This window comes from Ctenopharyngodon idella, chromosome 7 (assembly GCF_019924925.1).
Source record: "Ctenopharyngodon idella isolate HZGC_01 chromosome 7, HZGC01, whole genome shotgun sequence".
Classification (NCBI taxonomy): domain Eukaryota; kingdom Metazoa; phylum Chordata; class Actinopteri; order Cypriniformes; family Xenocyprididae; genus Ctenopharyngodon; species Ctenopharyngodon idella.
In genome coordinates, this window is record NC_067226.1 from 1,288,684 (window position 1) to 1,305,192 (window position 16,509).

Below are 16,509 nucleotides of genomic sequence, written 5' to 3' on the forward strand. Positions count from 1 at the left end.
GCAAATCTGCAGGACCGGGCCTGCATATCGTTGTAGCGATATGATCTGTGAAGCTTAAACAATTATCCATCACCACTCCAAGGTTCCTGGCTGTCCTGGAAGCAGTAAAGGTTGCTGACCTAAGTTGAATTGAAAGGTTATGATGAAGTGTTGGGTTGGCACCGACCACAAGCAGTTCCATTTTTGCAAGGTTGAGTTGAAGGTGGTGATCCTTCATCCAGGCAGAAATGGCTGTCAAGCAGGCTGCGATGCGACCAGCAACCGACTTACAAATTAGAGTAGTAGAAACAATCAAATCAACAGGAGTACAACAGTATGTAAGTGCTGTGTCAAGTCACAGTTTAATCAGTAAAGTGCTCGTAGCAAGGACTTTTTTTTTTTAAATACACAAATAGATGGAAAAAATAGAAATCGAAGAAAAGAAAGATAAATAAAAAGTAAGTGCTACTATTACTGGGTCAAGTGTTGACAAAAAAGATATGTCTTTAGCAGTTTTTGAAAATGGCTAAGGACTCAGCTGCTTGGACAGAGCGTGGCAGGTCATTCCACCAGCCAGGAATAGACCTGGAGAAGGTCCGTGAGAGTCAGTTTGTGCCCCTTTGGGATGGCACCACAAGGCGCCGTTCACTTGCAGAACGCAAGCTTCTGGAGGGCGCATAAGTCTGAAGTAGTGAGTTCAGGTATAGTGGTGCAGAGCCAGTGGTTGTTCTGTAGGCAAACATCAGAGCCTTGAATTGGATGCGAGCAGCTATTGGCAGCCAATGCAAACTGATGAAGAGAGGTGTGACATGCGCTCTCTTTGGTTCGTTAAAGACCAGTCTTGCTGCAGCATTCTGGATCAGTTGTAGAGGCTTGACAGTACATGCTGGAAGGCCAGCCAAGAGAGCATTACAATAGTCCAGTCTGGATAGAACAAGAGCTTGGACAAGAATTTGTGTGGAATGCTCCGATAGGAAGGATCTAATCTTCCTAATGTTGTACAAGGCAAATCTGCAGGACCGGGCCTGCATATCGTTGTAGCGATATGATCTGTGAAGCTTAAACAATTATCCATCACCACTCCAAGGTTCCTGGCTGTCCTGGAAGCAGTAAAGGTTGCTGACCTAAGTTGAATTGAAAGGTTATGATGAAGTGTTGGGTTGGCACCGACCACAAGCAGTTCCATTTTTGCAAGGTTGAGTTGAAGGTGGTGATCCTTCATCCAGGCAGAAATGGCTGTCAAGCAGGCTGCGATGCGACCAGCAACCGTCGGATCATCTGGTTGGAATGAGAGGTAGAGTTGTGTGTCATCAGCATAACAATGATAGGAAAAACCATGTTCCTGAATGACAGATCCTAGTGATGACATGTAGATGGAGAAGAGAAGTGGTCCAAGCACGGAGCCCTGAGGTACCCCAGTAGCAAGATGATGTGACTTGGACACCTCACCTCTCCAAGATACCCTGAAGGACCTACCTGAGAGGTAAGACTTGAACCACCGGAGTGCGGTTCCTGAGATGCCCTTCAACATGAGTGTTGACAGGAGGATCTGGTGGTTAACTGTGTCAAAAGCAGCAGACAGATCCAGCAAGATGAGTACTGATGATTTTGAAGTTGCTCGTGCCAGTCTCAGGGCTTCAGTGACTGAGAGCAGGGCAGTCTCAGTTGAGTGGCCACTCTTGAATCCAGACTGGTGGTTGTCAAGGAGGTTGTTCTGTGTAAGATAAGTAGACAGTTGGTTGAACACAACTCTCTCAAGTGTCTTTGCAATGAAAGGAAGAAGGGATACCAGTCTATAGTTTTCTAAAAGTGCTGGATTCAGAGTGGGTTTTTTAAGCAGTGGGGTAATCCTAGCCTGCTTAAAAGCTGTGGGAAATGTACCAGTGTGAAGAGAAGAATTGATAATGTGAATGAGTGCAGGTACAATTGAGGAGGAGATGGCCTGAAGAAGATGAGTGGGGATAGGGTCTAGTGGACAGGTAGTAGGGTGATTGGAAAGGATGAGTTTGTAAACATCTGCCTCGGAGAGCATGGAGAAGGAGGGGAGAATTTGTGTGTTTTCCGTTAAGATGTTATTGTCAGTGTGTGGTGTGGAGAATTGGCCGCTGATGGTTATTTTATGTGTGAAAAATGTGGCAAAGTCATCAGCTGTGAGAGCAGATGTGGGTGGGAGGGAGGGGAGGAGGGCAAAGAAGAGAAGAGAAAGTTTTGAAAAGTATGCAGGAATCAGTAGAATTGTTAATTTTATTGTGATAGTATGTGGTTTTAGCACTGGAGACATTTGTAGAGAAAGAAGAAAGGAGTGACTGATAGAATCTAAGATCAGTAGGATCTTTAGATTTGCGCCACTTCCTCTCTGCAGCCCTGAGTCTAGACCGATGCTCACGGAGAGCATCGGATAGCCAGGGGGCAGAGGGGGTGGCGCGGGCTGGTCTAGATGAAAGGGGGCAGAAGTCATCTAAGCAAGATGTTAGAGTGGTGCAAAGAGTGTCAGTAGCATTGTTAGTGTCAAGTGATGAGAACTGATTAGGGGGAGGAAGTGTGGATGAGACCAGAGAGGATAGGTGGGATGGTGAGAGCGAGCGTAGGTTTCGCCGAAAGTAACATGTGGTGGAGTGTGTGTTGAGTTAGGGGTCAGGTTGAGATTAAAAGTGATGAGGAAATGGTCTGAGGTTTGTAGTGGAGTAACCAGTGTATTGTCTTCCCATAACACCTGATGTACTTGCTACATCATAAGAAGAATGGCGTCTACTTTTATATTAGTCTCTCTGTTTATCCCAAGGTTTGCCGCAACCTGCCAGATCCAGGCCGTACCCAGATGAGATGAAGGACCTGCATCTAGACATGATGATAACGCAGCCCTGACATTTCAACTAATCTGTCCCCTGTGAAGGCCCATTTCCCTTTCCTTTCCCTATGTATAGATAAAACGTTATCATAATTATTCTAGTTCGCATAGATCTATGGACACAACTAATTTTTCTGTATTATGCGGACCAGTAAAGTAATTTGGCAAATACCACTTTTTTAAAAAGACCAAGCTTCTGTGCACATACACACTCAAACACGCAAACCTATAGACTAAACACGTAAATGAACGGCAAGAATGCATTAAAGGTATTCGGTTTTCAGTAGGAAAGGTGTCATTTAAGTGGCCCCTGCTCCATGGCGTCCAGCCCAAGCGGTGCTGGGTTAAACATTGAGAACCATAGTGGACACTGAGTCGTCTCTCGAGGTCCATTTCGGCTTGACCGAAATTCTCCCATAGGAGCTCCACCACCTCGGGGTGAAGTCTCAATTCCCCGGGCCTCGGCCCCTGTTCAAAAGAATGTCTGCTCCCTGATTTAGGTACCCTGGGATGTAAACTGCCCTAATGCAGTTTCCCTTGGGCCCACAGGAGAATCTGATGTGCCAGTTTGTACAGGCGAGACCTCAGACCCCTCTGATGTTATATATATGAGACCACCAATGTGTTGTCGGATTGAACAAGTACATGATGGCCTCTGAGGTCTGGGAGGAAGTATTTCAGAGCCTGAAACACCGCCAGCATCTCAGCGATTTATGTGCCAAGTGAGATGATGGTCCTGCCACAGACCCTGAGTAGACCGGCCACTCATGATCACTTCCCAGCCAGTGAGGGATGCATCTATCGTTAGCGTAACGCGACGACCAAGAGCTCCCAACACAGGTCCCTGGGAAAGAAACCAAGGTTTTTTTTCCATATGACTAAAGCTGGGTGCACACTGTGCGATTTATAATAGTCCTTTACGATTGTTGCTTGTCAGACTGTACGAACATAATCCTCATGTCACACTGTGGGATCTCAGCTGTCCTATATGTCAGACTGTACGACAGTCAAGATGCGTTAAAAACGGACGCACGCTTGAAAACTTGTCCGGAGTTTTACATCAACCCACAACCATTAGGTGACTGAAATGGTGGCTAACAAAGAAATCTCTAGGGTTAATTTTGATCATGGCTTATCTTGAAAAACGAAGACTTTCACGTTTGTCGTAGGAGAAGTCACAATGCAGGACTGTGCGCCAAATCTTCTGACACTGCCAGAATTTCGTCTGATCTCAAATTTGATCGCAACGGTCATTAATCGGCTGTCGGTGAACATGTCAAACTAGCGATCAAAGACTACAGATTTTTGTCTAGGATTATAGGAATCTTTTAAGATTCTCAAAATTTGTCTCAGACGACCAAATCGTGGCCAAAATCGCACAGTGTGCACCCACCTTATGGCATGAAGGCATCGCCGCGTGACCTTGATCATATGAAACTCCCCCTCAGACGAGCCTCCATCGCTATTGAATTCCATACCATCTGGTTCTCTGTACTGGAAAAAGAACACTTTTCTTTGCGTTCAGCCTCAACCCCAACTTCCTCATGTGTGCGAGAACAGCATCTCGATGTTGAACTGTCATCTGCTCTGAATGAGCTAAAATCAACCAATCGTCGATGTAATTTAGAATGCGAATGCCTCGCATACACAGGAGCATCAGAGCCACATCTACACATTTCGTGAAAGTGCGAGGTGACAAAGCTAGGCCAAAAGGAAGAACTCGATATTGGTACGCTTCGCCCCCGAAAGTGAACCTCAGAAACTTCTTGTGTTGTGGGAGGATGGACACGTGGAAGTATGTGTCCTTAAGATCTATTGTGACAAACCAGTCCTTGGACCTGATTTGTGACATGATCTGTCTGATAGTAAGCATCTTTAACTTGAGCTTTGCTACAGAGCGATTTAGTTGGTGCAGATCTAAAATTGGACGCAACCCCCCCATCCTTTTTTGGGACAATGAAGTACTGGCTGTAAAACCTTGACTCCCTGCTGGGGGGAGAAAACCTTTCTATTGCCTCCTTTCGTAGAAGAGTCTCTACTTCTTGTGCCATAACTAGAAACCTGCCCGGGGCCCACCACTGTGGGCAGGACCCCACTGAATCGGGGAGGATGAGTCCTGAATTGAATAGCAAACCCCTTTTCTATTATCTGCAGGACCCACTGAGATATGTTCGGTAGACATTTCCATTGCCTTTATCTCCGTGAGACTGAGCCACAGATGTCTCTCTGCGGCCACCAGGGCTGCCATAGACTGGCTTACTGATTTGGCCGTCTCCTTGGTGGCGCGGAGAGCTAAATCAGCTGACTGACGCAACTCATGAATGACGTCAGCCCCCACTTCCTCGCTTTCACCCTGGTCTTTCAGCAGGTCGGCTTGGTATGCCTGCAAAATAGACATAGTATGCAGGCATGCATGGTGCCTGACCCACTGCCGAGTACGCTTTGCCCACCAAAGCAGATGTTGCTTTTAACAGTTTGGTGGGCAGTGTTGGGGCTTTAAGGGTTGACACAGCCTGGGGGGAGAGATGGCTCGCGAGTGTTTCTTCCACCCTGGGCATCGCCCCATAACCGTATTTTCTCATGCCTACAATGTTACTATAGGTGGAAGTTTGTGGTGTTAAAATACGTGCAGCAGCGGGACCTGAGCCCCGAGGAACTCTCCTCAAAGAGTGCTCAGCGGGAGTGCAGTGTTCTCAGTGGGAGACACTCACAGTCCTCGCAAGCAGCCCCCTCGAGAGCTGCTTGAGCGTGCTGCGCTCCCAAACAAACAACACACATCTGGTGTGTGTCCCCACTCGTAATGAAACGCGGGCAGGGATGTACACACTTTCTGAACTGTTGTTCGCTCATCATAGTGAAAATATGCTTGTGTGAACTGATAAAGACAGACAACAATAAATAGGACACCAGATTTCACATATAGCGCTATAGGCTTTATAGTTTCCTGGTCAGTGACATCACCCGCCTATGCCGTTCAGTCACACCATTGGACTGATTTCATATGTGCTTTACGACGCAATCATGCAGAGGCGTTCCCACAGCATTTCGATGTAGCTTGAGTTCCCATGAAAGGGAACTTTTACTATTATTTACTCCAAATTTTTTGGTGAAACATTTCTACACTTAAAAATATTTACTAAATTTTAAAGCAGTGAAATCAACTACATACACCATATGAACTGAGAAAATGTAAGTAAAAAAAAAGTAGATCTGAGTAACAATTTGGTACATTAACAAATAAAACTGAGTAAAAGTAATTGGGGGTAAAACATTTAAAATCCAATATTTATGAGTAACATTAACTGTTTTATTTATGAGAAATATTAGCATTTATAGTATGAGTAATTTTAACCGTTGAGTTGTCATCATGTCAGAGAGTGGGCGAGGGCTGCATTGTTTTAATTGAGTAAAATTTGTTAAAGATTAATAATATTGTTTAATTCTCCATTCTCAAATATTTTTTATAGAAATTTCACAAATAAAGTATATTTTTAAAAAAACTAATTGGTTAGTCAAATACTAAATTCTTTTAGTGGAAAAAAAACCCTTAAATATAACTGTAAATTTTAGACAAAATTAACTATTGGACTTTTAGTCAATTACGTTGGTATGTTCAACTCAAACCATCAAGTAAATGATATTCAGAGAATTTATTAAGTTAATAAAGTTAATTATTACTGTGATATTTACTAAGCCACTGAATTATTTTTTAGAGTGTATATTCTCTTGCTCTGTAGGCGTCATTGTCTGACGAACTGAACATTGCTGCCAACAGTTTCTGACATTTTCAGTGCATGAGATTGTTTGTTTGTTGCATGAGCTCTTGAAGCCCTGCCATCTTCTTGAAAGGGGGCCGGGAGCAGCAGCTCATTTGCTTTTAGAGGGACACACACAAAAACGACGTGTTTTTGCTCACCCCCAAAAAGTGGCAAATCTAACATGCTGTAAAAAATGATCTGTTGGGTATTTTGAGCTAAAACTTCACATACACACTCTAGGGACATAAGAGACTTATTTTACATCTTGTAAAAAGGGGCATAATAGGTACATTTAAGTTCACTAAAACCAAATATAAACAAAGCTAAAGTTAAAATGGCCACGTAAAAATGTATTAATTTTATTATTTCAAGCTTGGCTAAAAACGCTTAACTCATAATTTCACAAAAAGATTTAACACTCAATGTTATCCACAAAAAGATCTGAAAAAGGTTGAAGGCCCCTGAGCTATTAATTAAATACATGGGAACACATATTGTTCAGTGTATTGTAAATGAGGCATCTGCTACATTAAAACTAGCAAATTTAATCACAACAGTAAAAAGGAGCAACGTTGTTTGTGCATTTTCTTGTTGCTGAAAGGCTTTTCTGTGATTACAGACAAAGTTGTAGTAGTTTATTATTAAAGATTTATAAGAAGAGTAGGTAACACTTTAGAATACTGTTCTATCATTAATGAATAACTACACAGGAACAAAATATTAATGAAATATTAACATTTTAGTAACTGTCTACTATTAACTAACAAGAAATGCCAAGTAATGGCGCTTAGTTGAATGAGGTAGTTCACTATTAGCTAATCCGTAAACATTTTATTCATACATCCCAAAGGACTACTAAGAACTATACAGGTTCATAATTAATGAGAGTAATGCATATAATATATAATTTATTCTAAAGTAAAGACCTGGTAATGACTCAAGTATTACCAAATCCTTCAGAAGGAATTACTAATTATTTGGAACAGTATTCTAAAGTGAAGATCATGGTAACCCACTAGTAATGACTCAAGTGTTACCAAATCTGTCAGGAGCAAGTATTATCCAAAACCTTACAAAAACCTCAAAAGCTTATGACTTCAGTCATTACTAGAGAGTTATCATGCTTTTCACTTTGAGTAAGTGAACTAGAACAAATGAAACAGGTAACAATAAATGACAAACCTAAAAGTCCATAGAAATGAAACCAAAGCTAAACTGAATGGTGACATCTAAAGTGTTGCCAGAGAGTAAGATTTTTAATAACAGACTCATGGCTATTTTGTATTTGTAGACTTTGAGTGGATAATTTGTAGTCTTTGTAGCTCAGTACAATTAGAAGTGTTACAGACAGCTTTTTTTGCTTGTCTCTTTTGTTTAATTTCAAACTATGCATGACACGTTAAACTAAACAATGGCCTTGTCTATGTTCTTTTTCTCTTGTCTTGATGTTCTATTTTCATCATGTTCTAATTTTAAATCTGGACATTCTGTTTCCATAGTACTTACTGGAAATATTTCAGCTGGTGTCAACAGCAATTCCTCATATGCATTCTGTCTGTCTCTGACTGTGAGGGTTGAAGCTCCGACTGTGGAAAAACACACAGAGCTTCGCATGTGGCTTTGGACCCTGCATGTACGAAATGTGTGGGACTTAAATTCAGAAGGCTGTGAGTGTTGTATAAATCATTGTCTGTCACCTGGAAAGCATATGAGCCAGACCACAATGCAGCCCACCACGTTATTCACAATATTGCCATTTACAGAACATACACACAATCACATTATAATCTGATTGATTTGTGTGTCAGTGCTGAATTGATCTGACAAAGAGAAAGCTTGTCTCATCAGACAGAAGCAGGTAGAATTTTTTTTAAAGGTTTTAAAACATGAAGAAGGGTTAATGTTAATTAATGTATGAATAATTGTGTACATATATGTGCATGTATTTATATAGCACATCAGGACGCATCTATCACAATACTTGCTTAAAAAAAAACAGCTTAATCCAGCCTTAACTGGTTTGCGTGTTTCAGCTGGTTTAAGATGGTCTCTCAAACAGACCAACTGAAAAGTGAATAAACCCCTTCTAGAACCAGCGAACTTGAGTCTAGATGGAAGACCAGACAATATTAGCAAACAAATTAAGACTAGTTTAATATGTTTTTTCCAGCATGGCTGTCCTTCTCTGTTGTCTGAAACATGCTTTCAGCCCACAAAATGCATTGTCACAATAGACAAACATCAAATTACACACACAACAAAGCCTCCCTCTGCTTTACAGCTGCACCTGTGGAGTGTCCCGGTAGTCATAAAAATGCAAAATATTTAATTTATGAAGTAGAAAATGCTTAATACCCATTATGTTGTGAAGCGTGGAGCAGGGCCAGGTAGAGTCATTATTTTTATTGTGCATGGCTACAGACATCAGTGGCGTCCAGAGACTTTGTAAAAGTTTCCGAAAACATACTCCTCCACAAAAGGGCTCTGAATTCACATAGTTCCTCAGACATGCTCCAACTCACATTAGAAAGAGTATTTAAACCTTTTGAAGAATGCGAGTGGTGCTTATTATTGCAAAAATGGCTGCCACAATATTATGTTTTTAGAGTGGTTGCCAGGGCTTTACTATGCAGTAGTTTTAAGTGGTTTTTAGTGTGTTGCTAGGTGGTTGCTGTGTGGTTACCTACAGACCCAGGGCAAAACAGCATATCCTAAAGTCTCTATGATATGGCTCATTTGATATGGCCCATTGAAAATTGTATGTCTATGATGTTCCAAAGTTTAAGAATGAGTAAAGTATGAATGAAGTATATATAAGTGTGAGCAATATGGTTGCCTTACTAACGACAACTGAAATAATATTGACCACTAGATATTTTAGAAATTTGGGGTCAGGTGTCAGTTTAGAGGTCATTGACTTCTGGGGTGTTTGTGTGTTCATGCATGTATGGGCACGTTGTGTAAAATTGAAAAAGCGTTGAGTGTAAGTGCCTCTGTATGTTCACACTATATCCCTTCCTGTGACAGTGAGAAGCCCTATAGATCAGGTTGTCAGAAGGAGGCTTTAAAATACCTCTCAGCCTATTACAGGAGGTGTGAGCCATTCAAACATCTATCCTCCCACACAAGGGCTTTCAGTTAAATTCTCTACAACCCTTCCCCCCTGCAGCTGTCCTCTTTCCACCTATTTTCTGATTTCACTCTCTTATACTCATGCTATCTTTTTACGAATGTTACTTATTTTTACATCAAGGCAGAATTTGTGTGCAAAACTGAACAGCCATTTTAAATACCATACAGTGTTATACTATATAGGTCCACATGACCAAAACTGGCAATTGTTTTTGATAAATATTCTGATTTCACTGTGATATTAATTAACAGTCTCAAAGCTATGGCCTGTTTTACACATCATCTGCAGTTCTTGTTTATTTCACCGCCTATATTAAGAGGTGAGTTGTGTGGTATTGCACCCCAAAAGTGTCTTGACATGGCACTGAGAAAGGAGTTTATACACCAGTCATGGACAGTAACAGTATTTTTACTTTGTTACTGGTCTTAAGTACATTTTTCAAGTATCTGTACTATACTGAAGTAGTTTTATTTTGAGGAACTTTTACTTTTACTTCACTACATTCCAAAGCATAAGATCGTACTTTTTCGTACTCCACTATATTTCATAAAGCATATCGTTACTCCTTATTTTGAAATGAAGAAATCATCATGTGCCCTGATACGCAAAAGCGAACTGGTTCTTTTCAGTGAACGTTTTAAATCGGTTTGCTAATTGCAACAAACGATTCATTTGGGGGGGTCTATTCACAAGGGTCTATTCACAAGTCCAACAGACCCAGCGGATCCTCTAGTGCACGCGGCTAATGCCACGAAAAGTAAATTACTAATGTTGAATTTTAGGATTAATTATTGTAACTGAAAATCGTATATTTAGGTCACAATTGTCAGTTGTTTTTGAACTAAGTCTGTTGTAAAGGGCGATCTGTTTAAACCCACTGAAATGCTTGAATGCGGACACGTCCACATCAGTGACTCTACAGTGTAGGTTTTAGATTAAAAAAAAACGAAACAATAAAATAACACAAATTAAAATAAAATGTTATGCATTTAGCCCTATGTGACATCTGTTTTTATGTTGTTTGTCAACACACATTACATATTACGTATCTGGATCCATAATCTTCCTCTCTGACTAGTGCTGGCTACTTGACAATTCATATTTCATGGGTAGAGTGGACCCCCTTAAGGACTGTGTAATTTTTTCTATGAATCAAAAATGTGTCTAGAATAGTTATCCTGGTTTTCAGTGAATGTGACATTATAAACCAAGTATGAAAAATGCCCAGAGTTTTCATGTTATTAGATTTTTAACAAAAATTTAATTTGTACCAAGGGTGCATTTCCCACAGGTGGTATAAAATGCCCCCACTCTGACAAAGCCATTTGCTCTATACATTTAAACAGTTTTAGCTTAAAAGGAAAAAAGACAAGTCGAAATAACAGTAGATAAATATGAATGTTTATTTATAACCATGTTGAAAATCGGTCAATATTGTTAGCTGTCTAGCTAATTAGCTAGCTTTTGACATTTTACCCCAAGTGGCTGGGGGCATTTTACTCCACAGACTAGGTATGGGGGAAAAAATGTCATGAAAATATAATTATATTTTCCTTAAATAAAATGTACTCCCCAACTACAGGCCTTTTTTTCATATCATATATAACTGTGATGTTCTGCAAAACAACAAGCTTTAAAACTTATTTTTTCTTACTGCTGAAAAATTGGTTCACTTATGGTAAAATCTGTTTTCTCTCAGGTACATCGCCAATGTAAGCTTCAGAGTGAATACTTCTACATCGCTCTTGTCAACGTAGTCCATAGTAAAAACAAAAATGTATCTTGACTCCATATAGTGGTTATTTTGGAAAACAACCGTACTCGGTTACGAACGTAACCTCGGTTCCCTGAGATACGGAACGAGTTCTGCGTATGGGAAAAGCTCCTTTTTCCTCGATGCTGAAGCCTTTTTCAATAGCGCAGTGTAACTGCACGGCCATTGGTTCAAACTGGAAAACTTTTTGAACCAATGACGGCGCGGCGTAGCTGTGCGAGCCTATGGTGATGCAGCGCGCCAAAGCCCGCCAAAATGGGCAGGGCATCTGGCTATATAAGCGGGCATTTCGCCATAGGATTTCAGGTCATTCGACTGAAGCGACGACACTGAAGCTGCAGCCTCGTGGCACGGCATAGAACGCAGTGCTCGTTCCGTATCTCAGGGAACCAAGGTTACGTTCGTAACCGAGTACGTTCCCTTTCGATACTTCACTCGTACTGCATATGGGGAACAAATTCAACCGCACAGTGCCACGGGAGGGAATGACTGGACTTATCTTGGACACCGTAGGGGTCCAGGGGACAAGTGAGAAGGCTGGAGCCGTCGAACCCTTATGTTACACTTGCTAAGAGGGAGCTAGCTCCCTGGGAGTGGCATGATGACGGAGCTCGACAGAGGCTGTCGTATCATACCGAGAGGACCTGAGCATGCAAGGTCGGAACGTCCAGGTTGTAAAATCTGACAAAAGTGGACGGCGAGGACCAGCCGGCCGCCTCACAAATGTCTTTGATAGAGACACCACTAGATCAGGCCCACGAGGAGGCCATACCTCTAGTGGAGTGGGCTCTTACTCCGATGGGGCAATCAAGGCCCATAGAGGAGTAACACAGAGCGATAGCGTCGACTATCCAACGCGAGAGTTGTTGCTTTGAGACCGGAGACCCTTTGGTGCGGCCGCCAAAGCAGACAAAAAGCTGGTCAGATTGCCGAAATGGCTGTGACCGCTCAATGTAGGTCCTCAATGCCCTTACCGGGCAGAGTAATTCCAACTCTCACTCATCCGACGAGGGAGGCAGCGCTGAGAGGGAAATGATCTGTGCTCTGAATGGGGTCGAGAGCACTTTAGGGATGTAGCCATGCCTGGGCTTTAGAAAGACCTTCGAGTCATTGGGCCCAAATTCAAGGCATGCAGGGCTCATGGAGAGGGCCTGCAGGTCGCCAACACGCTTGACCGATGCTAGTGTGAGTAGCAGAGCGGTCTTGAGCGTTAAGGGCCGAAGGTCAGCTGACCGCAGCGGCTCAAAGGGGGGGCCTTTGAGTGCTCTGAGGACCGTGGAAAGGTCCCAAGTGGGAACAGTGAGAGGACGTGGGGGGTTCAACCGCCTAGAACCTCTCAGGAAACGCACAATGAGGCTGTTTCGGCCCACTGAATGGCCAGCAATTGGAGCGTGGAACGCTGCAATGTCTGCTACGTAAACCTTGAGCGTGGAAGGGGTGAGGCACTTGTCCAGACGCTCCTGGAGGAATGACAGTATCGGGGATACGTCACACTCAACAGGGTCTTCGTTTCGTGCAGAGCACCGGTCAACAAAGACTGACCACTTCTGGGCGTAGAGGTGTCTCGTAGACAGGGCTCTCGCCTGAAAAATGGTATTTAGCACGTCCCCGGGGAGGTTTAAAGGCTCCCATCGAGGGACCATAGGTGCAGAGCCCAGAGTTCTGGCTGAGGATGCCAGATTGTCCTGTTCGCCTGAGAGAGGAGGTCCCGTCTCAGGGGGTTCGGCCATGGGGCTGTCGTGGAAAACCTGAATAGCTCCGAGGACCAAACTTGGCTCCTCCAGAGTGGAGCCACCAGGAGGACTTGTCTTCCCTGACTCCTCTGATGACCTGGGGGATCAGAGCGATCGGGGGAACAGCGTAAAGAAGGAGGCTGGGCCAGTTGTGGGCCAGCGCATCTGCATCCTTCGAAAAATAGGTTGGGCAATGAGAGTTGTCTTCTGAGGCGAAGAGATTGACCTCTGCCTTCCCGAAGATCTCCCAGATTCTGAGAACCGTCTGGGGGTGGAGCATCCACTCGTCCGAGGGGACATTGCTCCAAGATAGCATATCTGCTCCCAGATTCGTTCTGCCTGGTATGTGCGTCGCTTTGAGCGACCGCAGCCTGGGTAATGCCCATTCCAAGAGGCGCCTTGCCAGTGCACAGAGGCGGCTGGACGAAAGGTCGCCTTGGTGATTTATGTAGGACACCACCGCCATGCTGTCCGATTGGACTAAGACGTGGAGCCCCTTCAGGATCGCCTGGAAGGAGTGAAGGGCTCGATCCACTGCCAGCATCTCGAGGCAGTTGATGTGGAGATGGCTCTTCTCGTGTGACCACGAGCCGAAGGCTGGTCTGCCCTCGGACAGAGCACCCCAACCCAAGTTGGACGCATCTGTCAAGAGCACCATCCTTCTGGAGACCGCCTCCAGGGGTACTCCACGACTGAACCAAACAGGGTTCGTCCAAGGTTTCAGGGCTGCCAAACAGGCCTGATTGACCCTGACGCGAAAGCGGCCGTGCCGCCAAGCGTGAGGTGGGACCGGAGATTCAGCCAGTATTGCAGAGGCCGCATCCGCAGAAGGCCGAGCTGCAAAACCGGGGAGGTGGAAGCCATCAGCCCTAGCATCCTCTGGAAAAACTTCAGAGGGAAACATGCTTTGTTCCTGACGGAAGCCGCGAGCTGCTGAATTGCCAGGGCACGCTCTGGCGAGACTACAGCCCTCATTTGAACTGAGTCGAAACTGCACCCAGGAGCGTAATACGTTGGCTGGGGCGCAGCAAGCTCTTGGCAAAGTTGACCCTGAGTCTTAGGCACTCCAAGTGGCTGAGGAGCACGGATCTGTGATGGTCTAGCTCGGTTCGCGACTGGGCCAGAATGAGCCAGTCGTCGAGGTAATTCAGAACCCGGATTCCCATCTGTCTCAGAGGAGAAAGCACCACGTTCATGCACTTCGTAAAAGTACGAGGAGCTAGGGACAGCCCGAAGGGAAGGACTGTATATTGGTAAGCCACGCCCTCGAATGCGAATCTCAAGAATCGTCTGTGATGGGGGGCTATCTGGATGTGAAAGTAAGCGTCTTTCAGATCCAGCGAGAAGATCCAGTCCTCGAAGCAAATCTGTGTGAGGATCTGCTTCAGTGTTAACATCTTGAACTTCCATCTCATGAGGAAGAGGTTCAGGAGTCTGAGATCTAAGATGGGTCTGAGACCGCCATCTTTCTTGGGGACAAGGAAATAACGGCTGTAGAACCCCGATTCGCTCTCTGAGGGGGAACTATTTCTATGGCTCCCTTCCCTAGCAGAGTCATCACCTCGGCGCGGAGGACATGAGTGTCATCCGGTTCTACCAAAGTGGGAATCACCCCGCGGAAACGCGGGGGTCTTCGGGCGAACTGCAGAGAGTAGCCGTGATTTATTATCCCCAATACCCACTTTGACATCCCGGGGATGGCCTGCCAGGCCTCAGCCCTCGTGACAAGAGGTTGAATAACGTCAGATGACAGTCCGCTGTTCAGGGGCCTGAACACTGACGAGTGTGGAAGAGGAAAATCGCTCTCTATTTGAGAAAGTAAAATATTTATTGTGTTCGCCATAACAACGGCGTTTTGCGTGGGCGCAACAGCAGTGGGCCAAGGGCGTAGAACAAACACTTGGTCCCCAGCACCCGGAACTGAACGGGGTGGCGGGGGAACTAGGCGAGAGAGCTTTGCCCCTTCCTCTTTCTTCCCGTGGGATCAGGAAGACTTTGGAGGCGTCGGGAAAGAAAGGCCACTTTGTCAACCTCATTGATCTCCATTAAGTTGAGCCAGAGGTGGTGCTCTAGCACAACCAGGTTGGCCATGGATCGTCCAATGGCCTGGGCCGTGGCTTTCGTGGCGCGCAGGGCCAAATCCGTGGCGCGCAGGGCCAAATCCGTGGCGCTGCGGAGGTCGCAAAAGGCAGGTGCGTCAATACCAGACTCATCCAGGAAATGGAGGAGCTTAGCTTGGAACACCTGGAGAATGGCCATGGTGTGTAGCGCCGAGGCAGCTTGGCCCGCGGACGAATAGGCTCTGCCAGCCATGGTGGAGGTCGTCCTGCAGGGCTTGAAAGGAAGGGCCCTCTTGTTCTTCCACCCCACAGCTGCGGGGGGGCAGAGGTGAGTGGCCACGGCCTCATCCAGGGGCGGCAAACGCTCATAGCCCTTCTCCTGAGAGCCATCAACTGAAGTGAGAGCTGTGGAAGAGGCAGTGCATAAGCGGGCCGAGTAGGGGGCGTGCCACGACTTGGTCAGCTCTGGTGGGAGAGGGTGAGGCACGCGGGAGCTGAGCCGGTGTGAGCTCACCCAAATCCAGGCGCTGAACCCCTCTACCCCGCTGTCTCTTCCTTGCTGGCTCGCGGGAGGAAGAAGACAGGAAGGCGCGAGGGGCGGGACCGCTTTCACTGAAGAAAGCGATCCGCGAGCGCAGAGAGGCGAGACTCATGCTCTCACAGTGAGAGCATGAAGTCCCGGTGAGCGCCGCCTCAGCGTGGGACTTGCCCAGGCAAAAGACGCACTCACCGTGCCCGTCATCGTCATGCAGAGTAGCTCTGCATGTGCCACAGCTGTGGCGCGGCATTTGAAACAACGCCGCCGCCGTGAAAACGGCGTTTGTGGGGCTCTTTTAGAGCGGCGAGAACCACTGGAAAAACTCTTTTAGCAGGCGGTAGTTAAACCGCGGAAATATGCTATTTTAGAAGCGCCGGATGGCGGCAGGAGACTCGCTGAGAAGGCGGCCGGAAGCGGGCGGCTCGCGAGCGGCACTCGAGGGCGGCAGTCTACGATCTCAGCTGGTCCGCTGCGGTGCCTCTTCAATGGCGGGAGAGCTCGTTCGAGTAGGCTAAGGCGTTCAGCAAGGAGATCCAGCGAAGAGAAGTTCGTCGCTGAAGGAGAGAGGTCTGAAATCCTATGGCGAAATGCCCGCTTATATAGCCAGACGCCCCGCCCATTTTGGCGGGCTTTGGCACGCTGCATCGCCATAGGCTCGCGCAGCTACGCCGCGCTGTCATTGGTTC

The 16,509-nt window shown here is 45.5% G+C and overlaps 1 protein-coding gene and 1 pseudogene across 5 annotated transcripts in view; one reads left to right on the forward strand and one right to left on the reverse strand.

Annotated features, from left to right (window-relative positions):
* htr2cl1 (5-hydroxytryptamine (serotonin) receptor 2C, G protein-coupled-like 1) overlaps window positions 1–16,509 on the forward strand; it is a 228,813-nt gene that overhangs the window by 21,229 nt on the left and 191,075 nt on the right. The gene's annotated exons all lie outside the window — the stretch shown is intronic.
* LOC127515582 (uncharacterized) lies at window positions 11,597–13,222 on the reverse strand (annotated as a pseudogene).